Here is a 12,586-nt window from a genome sequence, read left to right on the forward strand (position 1 = left end):
ACCTTGGAATGGTTTGGGGACCAATGAGGTGGCAGCGGTTGATTCATGGATCGCGGTGAGGGGAGATTTCATTTCCAAGGAAGAAGGGGGGCGGGGGGGGGGCGGGGAAGGACAGCGAAGCCCGAGGGGGAGGCGGGGGAGAAAGTGGAAAGAGGGGGCCAAAAGTAGGAGGGGAGGAGAGGAGAGAGCCTGCGGGGAAGAGCCGAGGCGGCGGAGGTGAACGCGCGAGGTAAGCAGAGGCAGCAGGTTCTCCGGCCGGGGGACACCCGGGAAGGCGGCTGCTGGCGAGGGGCGTGGGCCGGGCCGGGACACCGGGGGGACGGTCCCTGTCGGTCGGGCGGCCCCGCACGGTGGTCGCGTCCCCGGGCTCGGCGCCCCGCCGCCCCGGGGTGTCCCCGCCCGCGCGCGCCCGTTGGGGGGCCCGGGGAGCGGCGCCGGCCGCCCGGCCGCATTGTGACGTAGCGGGGCCGCGGCAGCGCCTCCGCCGCCCGCCGGGTCTCCTGCGCCCGCCGCTCTCGCCGTCTGTCCGTCCATCACCTCCCTCCGTCCTTCCGTGCTCCGGTGAGTCCAGGTCCCCCCCGCGGGCGCTGCAGGGGAAGAGAGGGACGCGGGCGGCCGCGGATGAGCCCGTGCAACTTTGCACCCGGGCGACACCCTGAGGGTTCCCCGGTCCCGGGGCCCCCTTTGTGCCTCGGGTCCCTTCTGCCCCGGGCCGCGCGGTGCCGCTGCCGAGAGCCACCGGGGTAGAGCCGCTGTGGTTAAGCCAGGCAGCTTCACCCCGAGGGACCCAAGTCGCTCCCGCCTCGCGGTCCTCGGCTCCGATGCAGGGGATTGTTCTTTTCATTGGCCCTTGCGCCGCCGGCGTTACGCTTGCTGCTACCTCCGATGGTCCCGGAGGAGGCGGGGATGGGCTGTGCCGAGGCTCCTGGGAGCACTCAAGGAGGAGCGAAGGCTTAGTGATAGCCACACTAGTAACTAGAACAATAACAAACGTGAAGGGGATTCCGGGTGGTGTCGCTGCCCGAGGGGAGACCCCGGCCCATCAGCCCCGCGGCGCCTAGGCTGCCCCGTCCAGCCTCGGCTCCTCCTCCCGGCGCTGTCCGGCGTCCCGGGCTTGTCCAAGTCATAAGGAAGGTTTCTTTCCTGACCCTTTCTGTGGCGGTGACTTTCGTCTGCAGGTGGTAAGTGGGGATGAAGCCAATGTTGGATATTGTCAAATGCCACGTTTTGTTTATTTCATTTTTTTTTTTTTAACAAAAAGAAAAGGGGGAATATTCTGAGCCAGTTCTGGCAGCCATACAGTTTCCACAGGAAATACTAGCATTCTTTGAGGAACACGCTACTGCTTGCAGCAAAGAAAGTCTTCAGGAGACAAAAAGGCAAAGGCATTGTTGCTCATTTCCAATGGGCCGCTAGGAGGGTGGAAACGTGTTGTTTTTTCCTGTGGGAACATTGCTTTCCTTGGGAAAGTTAATTAAGGAAACGTTGCTATCTGTGCCCCCACCCCTTTTTTTTTTCACTTGCTGGAGGTAGAGCCCCATTCCTGTTGGTTGTTACTGACGAGTGTCCATCAAAGGGCCCCTAAGAAGAAAGAACCGCCGCAGGACAGTCTCGCCACACACCACGTGCTGTGGAGCCCTGCCAGGGTACAGTTTGCTAAATGAAATAAGGGCTATCTGGGGAGGCTTATGAGGATTACATTTGTGCAGATGTCAGTTCTCCGAGGTGTCAGCTCTAAACACATTATGGTCAGGCATCATTTCGGTGCTGAATCTGCAAGCAGGCAAAAACCTATTTCTCATTATGAAGCAGACATCTCCATTGGGAATAGATTCAAATCTGTATTTCATTTGTACATATTGAAAAATTTAAAAGTCAAGAGAGCAAGATGTGGGAAGGCGGTATGCTAATGTGTACACACCTGGGAGGCAATGTCTATTGGCTGATTCTGATGTGTCTTGATATTAAATTACTTTCTGCATAGCAAAGTGCAGGGAGACACCTTTAAACTGTCCTTACAATTAGGAGAAAAATGTGTGACATTTGGGGACCGATCACAAAAGTCTCTTTCTAAGGGAGCATTAGCTGAGGATTGCCCATAATAGAACACACATGCGTTCCCAGGTCTAGAATCAGAAAGAAGACGATGGTGCTTCTCCTAGGGGTCAAAGAGCATCATTCATGTCAGTAATACAGTAAAAAATGGAGGTTTGTAAGCGAGCTTTTATCAATCTGAACGTAACCTTCATTGTCCCTAAGCGTTTCGTGAAGGGACTTTACAAGAGCTGAAGTATCTGAAAAACGATACTGCATTCATGAAAGTGATATGTTCTGTTTGTCAGTGTCCGAAGGGAAGTGACTAAAGCGAGTGGACTTTTGTGTGCCACGTCACAGCTTTGCTGAGTCCAGACAGCTGTTCGGTGCAGGTGTACAGTGGAAAGAGAGAATAGAAGCCAAAAAAAATCTGTGAGCACTGTTGTTTTGGAAGGACTTGGAGGAACTTCACTGGGCCTGGGAGGAAGGGAACCCACAGAAACATCTAAAACATACAAATGCTCTTTGATATGATCAGAGAAAGCCTGGAGCCATGTTTCTTGCCAGAGCTAAGTTGTTCCTTGTGAAAAGAAGAAATCTCCCAAGTTGCAGGTGCATCATTAGCAACAACACAGGGGACTTTCTCTTTTAAATGCAAAATCTAATTGAAGAGCCACAAGAGGATCGGTGACACTCTCCGAGAAAAAGCCTGGGTTTTGGCAATCTTTCAGGTTACAGATGCGAGTCCCATAGGAGACATATGTGTCTTCAGAGACAAATAATATATGGTGAAAATCAAATAGTTGCTTCTGTGCAACATGAACCCAAATACACTTGTTGACTCTTGCTGTTTGGTATGTAAATCCACTTGCAAAGTACAGTTTCCTGAAATGAATACATCATTTGGGTTTCTTAGCTATGTACTATGCATTATTTTCCAATTAGATAATGGACTTCACGGTTTGTGGTTGGAAACTTAATTCTTTTATTAAGCCTTTAAAATTAATGATCATAGCTGGACATAGTGATGTATACTTGTCATTCCAACACTTGAGAGGTAGGGGGCAGGAGGATCACTACAAGTCCCAGGGTCACCTGGGATACATAACAATTTCCACGCCAGCTAGGGCTTCGCAAGCAGAACTAGTCTCAAGAAGAAAAAAAAAATATGAATCAGAAATAAAATTAATGACCAAAAGAGTGATTGTTCATTGATGCCTGAGCCCAGCAAAAGTGCTAGTTGACTCTTAAATTGTTATTGTATATTCATTTTGGGTATATGTAGAATACAGAAGTATAAAATGCAGGGGTCAGAGAGATGGCTCAGGAGTTAAGAGCAACAGGTGCTGTTCTCGGAACCCTTGCCAGGTAGCTCGCAATTGAACTCCAGCTCCTGAGTGTTTAGTGCCCTCTTCTGGCTTCTGCCAGCATTTACACACACATGGCACTCACTCACAGAGATATATACACATAAAGAAAACAATAAAATAAATCACACACACATACACACATGTTCTCCTCATAAGGAAATTAAAAGCAGAGAATAGGATACCTAAAAATTTAAATAATGATGCAGAACATGAAATAAGACATGTTAGAACTGAGTGCCCAGAAACTAAATAATAACTGTGGAGGAATATGAGGAAAGTAGACGTATCTGTTTAGCTATCTTATCAGTTACCCATTGACTCCATAATTTAGTTGCTTAAAACAACTACTAAAGCTCATGGTTCTGTTGGTCAGCAGTTTGGTCTGGGTTCTGCTAATAGAGTTTGGGTTCCTGTAGATAAATAATATCATCAGTCAGCTGGGAGGATGGCCTTGGATCTTGAATAGCCTTTACTACTCGTCTGCCTGGTGTCAGGCTATTATCAGAGTCCATGGGTGAACTGGGACATGAACCTCCCTTTCTTTAGCAGACTGGTCTGGGTCTCTATACACAACACCCACACCATATTCAGAGAGCAGGGAAAGGGGAAAATGAGCAGCCACCAGTGCAGAAACAGGTGCTGAGTACCTGTTCATGCCATGTTAGCTATTCTCCCACCGGCTTACCAAGTTCAAAGTTCACCCCAGATTTGAGGTGTTTAGGAAGACAACACCTGAGCTGGGAAGGAACTACAAAAAAAAAAATCATAGCATTAAAAAAAATCTATGAGACACGTGAGTGCAATTGATTCTAGGAGAAGCATTCTGCTGCGGACTAACCCATGAACCAGAAATGTGGAGCTTGCGTGCTTATGGCGCACTCAGCATGTGAGTTGAGAACTGCCCACTGCGTCATTGTCTCATAAGAATGGCACAATGGTGATAAAGGACATACTCCTATCTTTCTGATGGTGGCAGACTTCAGGGGAGGGGGGCTCTAGTGGCAGAATCAGCCGGACATGGCTGGAAGGAGGAGAAGGGTGTGTATGGAAAATAAGAAGCAAGGGACCTATCCAGGAGACTCCAGATTTAGGATTGGGTGACGGATAATAGGGCTAGTGAGAGCACAGGGTCAGAATCATCCTGAGATTTAAAACAGCTTAAGCAACTGAAAGAAGGACTGTGCTCTCACGAGACATGGAGAAATCTGTAAGTGATTCATTGGGTGGTGGGGCGGGGAGAGAAGAATTCAGTCCTACAAAGGTTTACTAAAGGAGGCAGCATGAAAGCAGAAGTACTTCATAAGCTAGAGTCTGCTGAGAGGGTTAGCTGTTGCTTAGGTTTGCATTCCATTGTGCTACCGCGGACAGACAAGTGTCTTTGGGTAAAGCACCAGAAAACCAACGTTCTAGGTTTCCTTACTTTTACACTGAAGTCAGGAGGACCTTGTTCAGGATGGAGACAGCTCTTCTAGGCGTGTGGAGAAAGGAGCCAACCTCTGGCCTTGGGCCTGGCATAGCAGGCCCCTTTGAGCCTCCCCAAGGTGACATGCCATAGGGAGTCGTTAAGTGCATCCTCCAGAACACCGACTCTAGCCTCAGGGCTACTCAAGGGTGTCACAATCAACAGATGCCCACTGCAGAAGAACACTTGACAACTGATTTGGGCCTGGCCACTGGGAAGTAGGCAGGAAGCAACAAGTGAGGCATATTCACAGTGAGCCATGGGTGCACTAATAAAAAGTTAAACCCACAGAGTAGTCGGGTTTTCTCACGGAGAGCAAAGAGAGAAAAGGCGGGCTTGCACAACGCCTCATCTGGATTCCTTCACAAATGTTAGCGGACATTTTACTAGGAAGGAATGGAATTCTAAACACGTTCTGTTCTGTCTTTCTCCTGAAGACATATTCAAATTGCTGCTTCATCCGCCTCATTTGTAGATAGCCCAACTGGAATTCAGGTGGTGTCCTTACCATCAAATGCAGCTGTTGGGCCAGACAGAACACCTGGCCTCAGTGACTTCACGCAATTAGTCTGAGCAGCACATACAGCTGTGCTTTGTGGACGAGCCATGGATGGACCAGCTTAAATCCCAGCGTACACTTTTATAGTATTTTTCTGTTTTATTGCCCAAGCCTAAGAACCCTGAAGATACTCAATAAATGTTAATTGAATGAGTGAACGCGCCATTATCTGGTGTAGTAACATTTTCTGAAACAGTCTGGTCTGGCTTTTCATTATTCAGGGTAGAGTTGGCTATAAAACCCCTAAGTGCCTTCTGCGGACTGACATGTTTCCAGGCACTCCTGTCACAGCAACATAAGTTATTCTTTTTTTCTAATCCATCACTCATTAAAAATAACTTTTCCTTTTTTTTTTTTTTAAATAGAAATTGTTAGGGATCAGGTATTTTTGCAAGTGACAGAAAGCAAGCGACAGTCTCCACCTATTCAAGTGGGAAGGGACAGATAGGGCCATGGAGACACACTAGAGATCCAGTCTGAGACCCTGTCTTGCATGGTGCTAAGACTGGCTTAAAAAGAAAATACCCAAAGAAGAGAGAGTGGGTTCTGTCGAAGTACACATAACAGATAGCTATTCCATCTGTCTTTTCTGAAAACCATGCCTGTTCACGACATCCCTAAGCCCAAAACCTTGGAACTAGATCTAAGTCCTTCATTTCCTTCTCCACCTGGCCACTCCCAGAAGCCTTCTGCCCCAGTTTTGGATCTTTATCTCTCCTCTGAGACCATCTGTGTTTCACTTTATGGGGCACCTGAAGATGATGCCTCAGGTCTCCTGTTCTGGTCCATCCTTGTCCACAGCACGAAGTTCTCTTTCTAGAGAAGCAGATGCAGTCAAGCCGTGTAAGTAGAACCATTCACAACCTTGTCACTGTCCCGGGGCTGTGGACCACGAGTCCCAAAGTCTTGTGCTGTGTGGATTCTGTCTTTTTCTGAGGGTGCAAGAGAGGGGAAGGAAAGGTATGTTCGTGTTGGCTGACCTGTATCAATTTAAGGGACTTATTGGCTTTTACATGAGCTGTTGCCTCAGTGGTATATTATTGCATCCTTCTTGACCCACTGAGCATCATTATCTTTTCAGACTCAGCCCCAATATTTTTCTCTCAAGAGAAAATATTTACTGCCTCCTGTATGTCCCCTGAACCACACTTCACCTTTCGATACAGCCTTGTTTGCATGCTAGTCTCCCCCTCTAGACAGATGGCTGAAAAACAAGACTGTGGTGTCTAGTTCTCATGGTCGCCTCTGCTTAACCTAATGCTGTTCACACCACGTACGTCCTGAATCTTTCATCTTTAGAGTTTTTTTTTTAAAGGTTATTTTCTCTTAGGGTTTATCTGGTTTCCTTTAACTTGATTCTCCCATGTGTAGCTCAGAGTATTAGACAAGAAGTCAGATTCTCTTTGAAGTTGCTGTTCAGATAGTTTATCAAAAGTTTTTTTTTTTTTATGATTGGCTTTTAATTAGTCCCTAATGACTACATTAAGATAGAGCCTGAAAATGAAGCAACCCAAAGTAAATCGCTGGACTAACATCTGTGGCTTGGAGATCAGCAGAATCATTCCTCCTACCACAAAGGAGGATGACTAGTGGTTCCATTTGTGAGGTCTATGGTGCTCTGCGCTGGGTGCTTGCTAGATGCCTTATAATTACTTTGTTATTTAATTCTCACAGCAGGCCCATGAGTGAAGTCTTTTGTTTCTCATGAGGAGACAAAGACTGAGGGAGTCGCAGTGGCATGTTTCCCTGTAAATGTCTTCCTAGTGATGGCCAAGTTGCGGGAGAGCTCGGCTGGGTGCTTGACCAGTAAAAGCAAACTCGGACTTGAACCTCCCATTTCATGACACATAATGCTTTTAGCGCTGTCTTAAGGTGAAATGACTGCCTCTGGAGAGATGACCTGGGGATAGAAGAGCTTAGTGATCTTTCAGGGGACTCCAGTTCAGCTCTCAGCACCCATACTGGGTGGCTCACAACTACTGGCTCTTCGCCCCCTACTGGCCTCCACTGTTGCCTAACTGTGGTCAGACATGCACATACCACACCCTCCCATTCACATGAATAAAAATGAATCTTTTAAAAAGGGTTAAAACATCCTAGTGCATCTACCCCAGCCATTGACAAATTGGTTAATGGAAAAGATATCCAGAAGGAATGATCCCAGCACTGTATCTCAGATTACAATGATTGGAAATGCCAGGGTTATTTTGAGGGCTTGTTGCTCCTAGTATTTATACTTCTTTGTTTTCTGGAGCAGACACGAAAGGCTTGGTTCTGAGTGCCATTCACATTTACTTTCTACATTTTCAAAAGGAACAAGACACTGCAAGCCACAGAGCTCAATGCTTTTTAACCTATTTTTTTTCCATCTAAGGTTCTCATAAGAGTTATAGAGTCTTGTCTTTGAGGGAAAAAAAAGATGTGCAAATACACATGTATACTACTTCCTGTTGATTTTCCCTGACTCCATAGACCCTATCTGTTATTTAGAAAGTTTAAAGCTGACCCAGAAGAAAGATAAGAGTTGAGTGTTTCCCAAACATCACATACAATCATTTATTTAGTGTTTGTCACTTGCCAGTGTTTTTTGAAAAGTGTTTTAGAGCTACCCAACTCTCTAAGACCTGCACCACAAACTGGTTTACGCCATGGCAAATGAGGTGAATGGAAGGAACTTAAGTGGTAAAATGAAATTAAAGGCAGAATCACATGTGTGTTGCCACCCCTTCAGGATACCTCTACCTGCATGCATCCTACCATAAAGTCAAAGCTGAACTATGGAAAATGGAGCCTCCCTTGACCTTTACCATTCCTGTGGACAGTTGGCTAAGTGGCTGCTTCTACCGCAGAAGCCTCTTCCAATGACCCAGTGCAGGCTCAGGTAGCACTCTAGGTTTCCAAAGATCTCAGTTCACTCTACTTCCCTTGTCCCTGACTCACACAGTGGGCATTTGGCATCCTGGTTTGATCATCTCAATTCGAACTCCTGCTGTTAGGTGCAATTCACACACTGAAAATTCTAGCCAAGTAGATTCTCAACAACAAGAGTGACCATCAGTTCTCCTGGTGACCCCTCTGAAGATATTAATTGAGGCCTGTTGTAAGCCTTTGTCCTCCAAGCTCCGGTCACAGCAGAGGGTAGACAGATACAGAGCCTGAACTTGTGGTACCTACATCTATCCTGGAGGGGCTCAGATATTTAAATGAGTATTAGGGTTAATGGAAACAGAAGCACAAAGAATTTTCTACTGAAGTCTCTCTGTTCTTTGCATCTTCAGAACTATAGTCGCAAACCTCGGTCTCCTCCAGAGATCCAGAGACTTTGTTTACAGCAATAGCGGGGGGTGGGGGGGGGGTGGGGGGGGGTGGGGGGTTGGGGGGGTTGGGGGGTGGGGGGGTAGGAAGGGTAGCATGCAGGTTGAGGAGTTCATTGCAGTCTCCTCTTTGCAGACCTGAAGCCCAGATTGAGCCCATGAATTAACCTCAGATGGGGTGAAGATGGGGTTAACCAGTTGGTCTGGCCCCCAGTAGAGAACTGCTCCCTTTAAACCACAAGCTGCTCCTAATTTACTGGAGATGCTATTATCGTGGATTTTCTTCTCTGGCTGGCTTTGTTGCAAATGAATGCAGCAGACAAACTAACTCAGAAAGCAGTGACATTTCCAGTCTCTCTGTGTCTCTTCTTCGTGCCGTGGTTACTTCATGCCGTGGTTACTTCTCCCGGCCTGTTCCAGAGACAGCCTCCCAGAACCTCCCTAGAATTTCCCTTCACAGACAGAAAGGTAAAATCTCATGAATGCAAAACAAATAGGTGATTTCACATTTCCTAGCAGGCATACTATAAGTAAAAGCAAACACGTGACACTGATTTTAATCATATGTTTCCCTTAACCCAGTGCATCTAAAGCCATAACATTTCCACGTGTTCTAAATCATTAACCGGATACCTCACATTCTTTTTATTTTTGCACACTAAGTCATTGAAAGTTGATGTGCATTTTATACTTATCCCAGACAAGCCACATTTCCAGTGCTCACCAGCTACTTGTGGCTAGTGGCCCCAAATCGGAATACAGACTCGGATTCACCAAGTTTTCTTCATCTGACTCAGTCAGCACTTAGCGTCAACCTCAGCTCTTGCCTGGACCAGAGATGTCCGTGGCTTTGGATGCTCCCCATAGCGGGTCAGAGGGTGAGGAATGACACTTTGCTATCCCTCTTATTCATTCTGTAGGATGTAATGTAATGGAACTAGCATTCCTGCTACATAGTCTGTAATGAGCATTCAGTAGGAGATGAAGGAGGGTGTTTGCAACCCTAGGAACTGAAGGGTTTGGTATGTGGAGGCTTGCCTTGCCACACTTGGCATATACCACATTCACAATCTCTAGTTTCCACCTCCCAGCTCTGCTCAGAGTCGCAGAGCCCTATTTGGGTCACACTGATTGACTGGAAGCTTCCATAGTCAGAAAGTGAGAGGTTACCCTACTGTGTACTGAGCCTACACATTTATTGCTTATCTTCTGATTTCATTCTCTGATGTCAAGTAAGAACTCTACTATGATAAACCATGATACTCTTTCCAGGATAAGAAAACAAACAGGAGGACAGGCCAGACCCAAAGAGTCACCCACTAGACAGACCTCTTACTGAGATTACCAAAAGCCCACTGACAGACACAACATTAATACACAAGGAAAAAGCGAGCTGCAGCAGAGAGCTGGTAGAGTCATCACAAGCTCTATTTTCTGGCGATCTCCAGTTAGCTTTCCTCTCCCTGAGAAAATGGGAGATTTACATCCTAAGTACAATTGCCTGTGCGTATGCAGTACTTAAATGTCTGCAAGTGCTTCTAAATGGCTAAGAGCATGTTTTTGCATCTCTACTTTATCCTCAATGATAAATGTCACTTAAAACAATCCATCCAACCACATCTAAAAGATTGCTACTCTCATGAGCCGTACTAATCACATTTGTGGAAAAAAAATCAAAGTTTGGAAACAGGAGATTTCAGTGTTTCATCTAACACTTGAAAATAGGGGAAAGAATATGACTACCTCCAACCCATTTAAAGTGTGGTTGAGGGGCTAGAGAGATGGGTCAGCTGTTAGAAGTACACACTTCGCTTGCCCAGTTCTGTTCCTAGTTCCCACAACCTCCTGTCACCCCACTTCCAGAGGATCCAACACCCTCTGCTGGCCTGTAGAGACACCAGCATACACACACACACACACACACACACACACACACACACACACACACACACACAGACACACGAGTAAGTAAGTGTAGAGGAAAAAGTGCTGAAATCAAAAGTAGAATTGGGCCTAACCTCATGTGACCAACATTTGCCGTCTTCACCTTTAATGACACAGAAACTCATTATTAACTATGAAAGCGTGGCCTTTAGCTTAGGCTTGTCTCACCTAGCTCTTCTAATTTAAATTAACCCATTTATATTAATCTACATTCTGCCATGTGATGTTACCTCTCTTTCATCTTGCACGCTTGTTTCCTCTCGGTCTGGCTGACAGCTCTGCCCTTCTTCTACCCAGAGTCCTCTCTGTCCCTGGAAGTCCCACCCAACCTCTTTCTGCCTGTTTATTGGCCATTCAGCTCTTTATTAAACCAATAAGAAGGTGCCTTGGCAAAGACACATCTTTACAGTGTCAACAGTCTGCAACATTCACCCTAGGAGCCTCTTGACCTGCTTGAAATTGTGTTCCCAAATCCACACAGGAAAAGTAAATCTTGCTGTCCCATGCTGTGTATCAGGAGGATTAATGAATTCAGACAACACTTTGAGCAATTTAAGTAAAGAAAACTCTTAGGGCCACTGGAGTGTGAAGTAACATGCCAATATTTATTTTTGCAAAGTAAATTCCTAAAAGCTAGAAAAATCGTCACATATACCATATGGTAAATAACTGAACATTAGCCATGTTTAAGTTATCCAATGGCCGTGTCAGAAAGACATGGACAGTTCAAGATGGACAATGCTTTCCTCCACTGGCTCCAATTTGGGGACTGCTGCTTTCATCCGAGTCTCTGCAAAAAGAATCCACGTCTCTCTGCAACTCACATACACTTCTTCAAACACCACGGCTCTGGGGTGCTGTGCTGGTGTAATTGAAAACCTATAAAAAGGCTGAGAGCTACTTTTGAATTGGCTCAGTGAACTTGGACTGGATTTGTCAAAGTGGTGAAAGGTTTAAAGGAATTTTCATAAATGAAGTCTCCAAGCTGTGTGTTAACCATAGAATTCCAATGAACTCCAAGGCCCGTGAACTCAGAGAAGAGCGCCTCAGAGGAGAGCAGTCATAGCAAGATGGAAATACATGATTCATTTTCATCCCTGGAGTTGTGCTGATGTAAGCACACTTAGCCACTGATAATCATAATTTAGCAGCCCTGCTGTGTACTAAAGCTACAATTGAGAACTCTAATCTTTAATTGAATCGAGTACTCACAGATTAACATGGTGAAAATCTCGGGTACTGGATGTAATACAGTGTTTACTAGTGTTGCTAAGAAATAGAGCGGAGATATTCACAAGTTCCAGATTGATTTGCTGAGAAAGGGGGGTTCTGCCTCTCCCTGTTGGGAGATTCTTCACTGCTTCTCACTTCCACAATGTCTCTAAGCATGTTTCATACTCAGAAGCCCTGAGTTTTCAAAGTTGTCATTTGTAATGAGTACATGGGTATGTGTGCCCGGAAGTACACCCTCAGTGGCTATTTGAAAAAGAGCCCTCCCCGCCCTCCTCTCCCTGCCCCGCCCTCCTCTCCCCGCCCCGCCCTCCTCCCCTCCCAAAAAAACCTGCATGAGTAAACATCATAAAGGTTTAAGGGTTTTTAGTGAAATAAAGTTTTCTATTTGTTGGACTTATCAAGAAAATATAGAGTTTCTTGAAATGTAATTATCACCAGGCTTTGCATTCTGGCCTTAGTGAGAAACTGTCAAATTATTTAAAAAAATTTTTTCGAGCCAGGTTGACAGTTTTCCAAAACCGTTAAAACGTGCATGTACAAAACCAGTCCTCCTCTGCTTTTTTTTCCCCTTTTCTCCCCCATTTGGCACTCACTGCACGATGCATTGTATAATAGTTTTTTTTTTTTTTTTTTTTCTTAATGCGAAGCTGACATTTGCACAGCGTGAGAG

At 46.0% G+C, this 12,586-nt stretch overlaps 1 protein-coding gene across 2 annotated transcripts in view; it reads left to right on the forward strand.

Moving 5' to 3' along the window:
- The first annotated feature begins 437 nt into the window (after nucleotides 1-437).
- Sncaip (synuclein alpha interacting protein) overlaps nucleotides 438-12,586 on the forward strand; it is a 140,342-nt gene continuing 128,193 nt past the window's right edge. For both annotated transcript variants that reach the window (XM_052742185.1, XM_052742184.1), the window contains exon 1: nucleotides 438-561. The gene's annotated coding sequence lies outside the window, so the exon portion shown is untranslated. The remainder of the gene's footprint in view (nucleotides 562-12,586) is intronic.

This window comes from Peromyscus californicus, unplaced genomic scaffold (assembly GCF_007827085.1).
Source record: "Peromyscus californicus insignis strain IS unplaced genomic scaffold, ASM782708v3 Scaffold_17__1_contigs__length_78620276, whole genome shotgun sequence".
Classification (NCBI taxonomy): domain Eukaryota; kingdom Metazoa; phylum Chordata; class Mammalia; order Rodentia; family Cricetidae; genus Peromyscus; species Peromyscus californicus.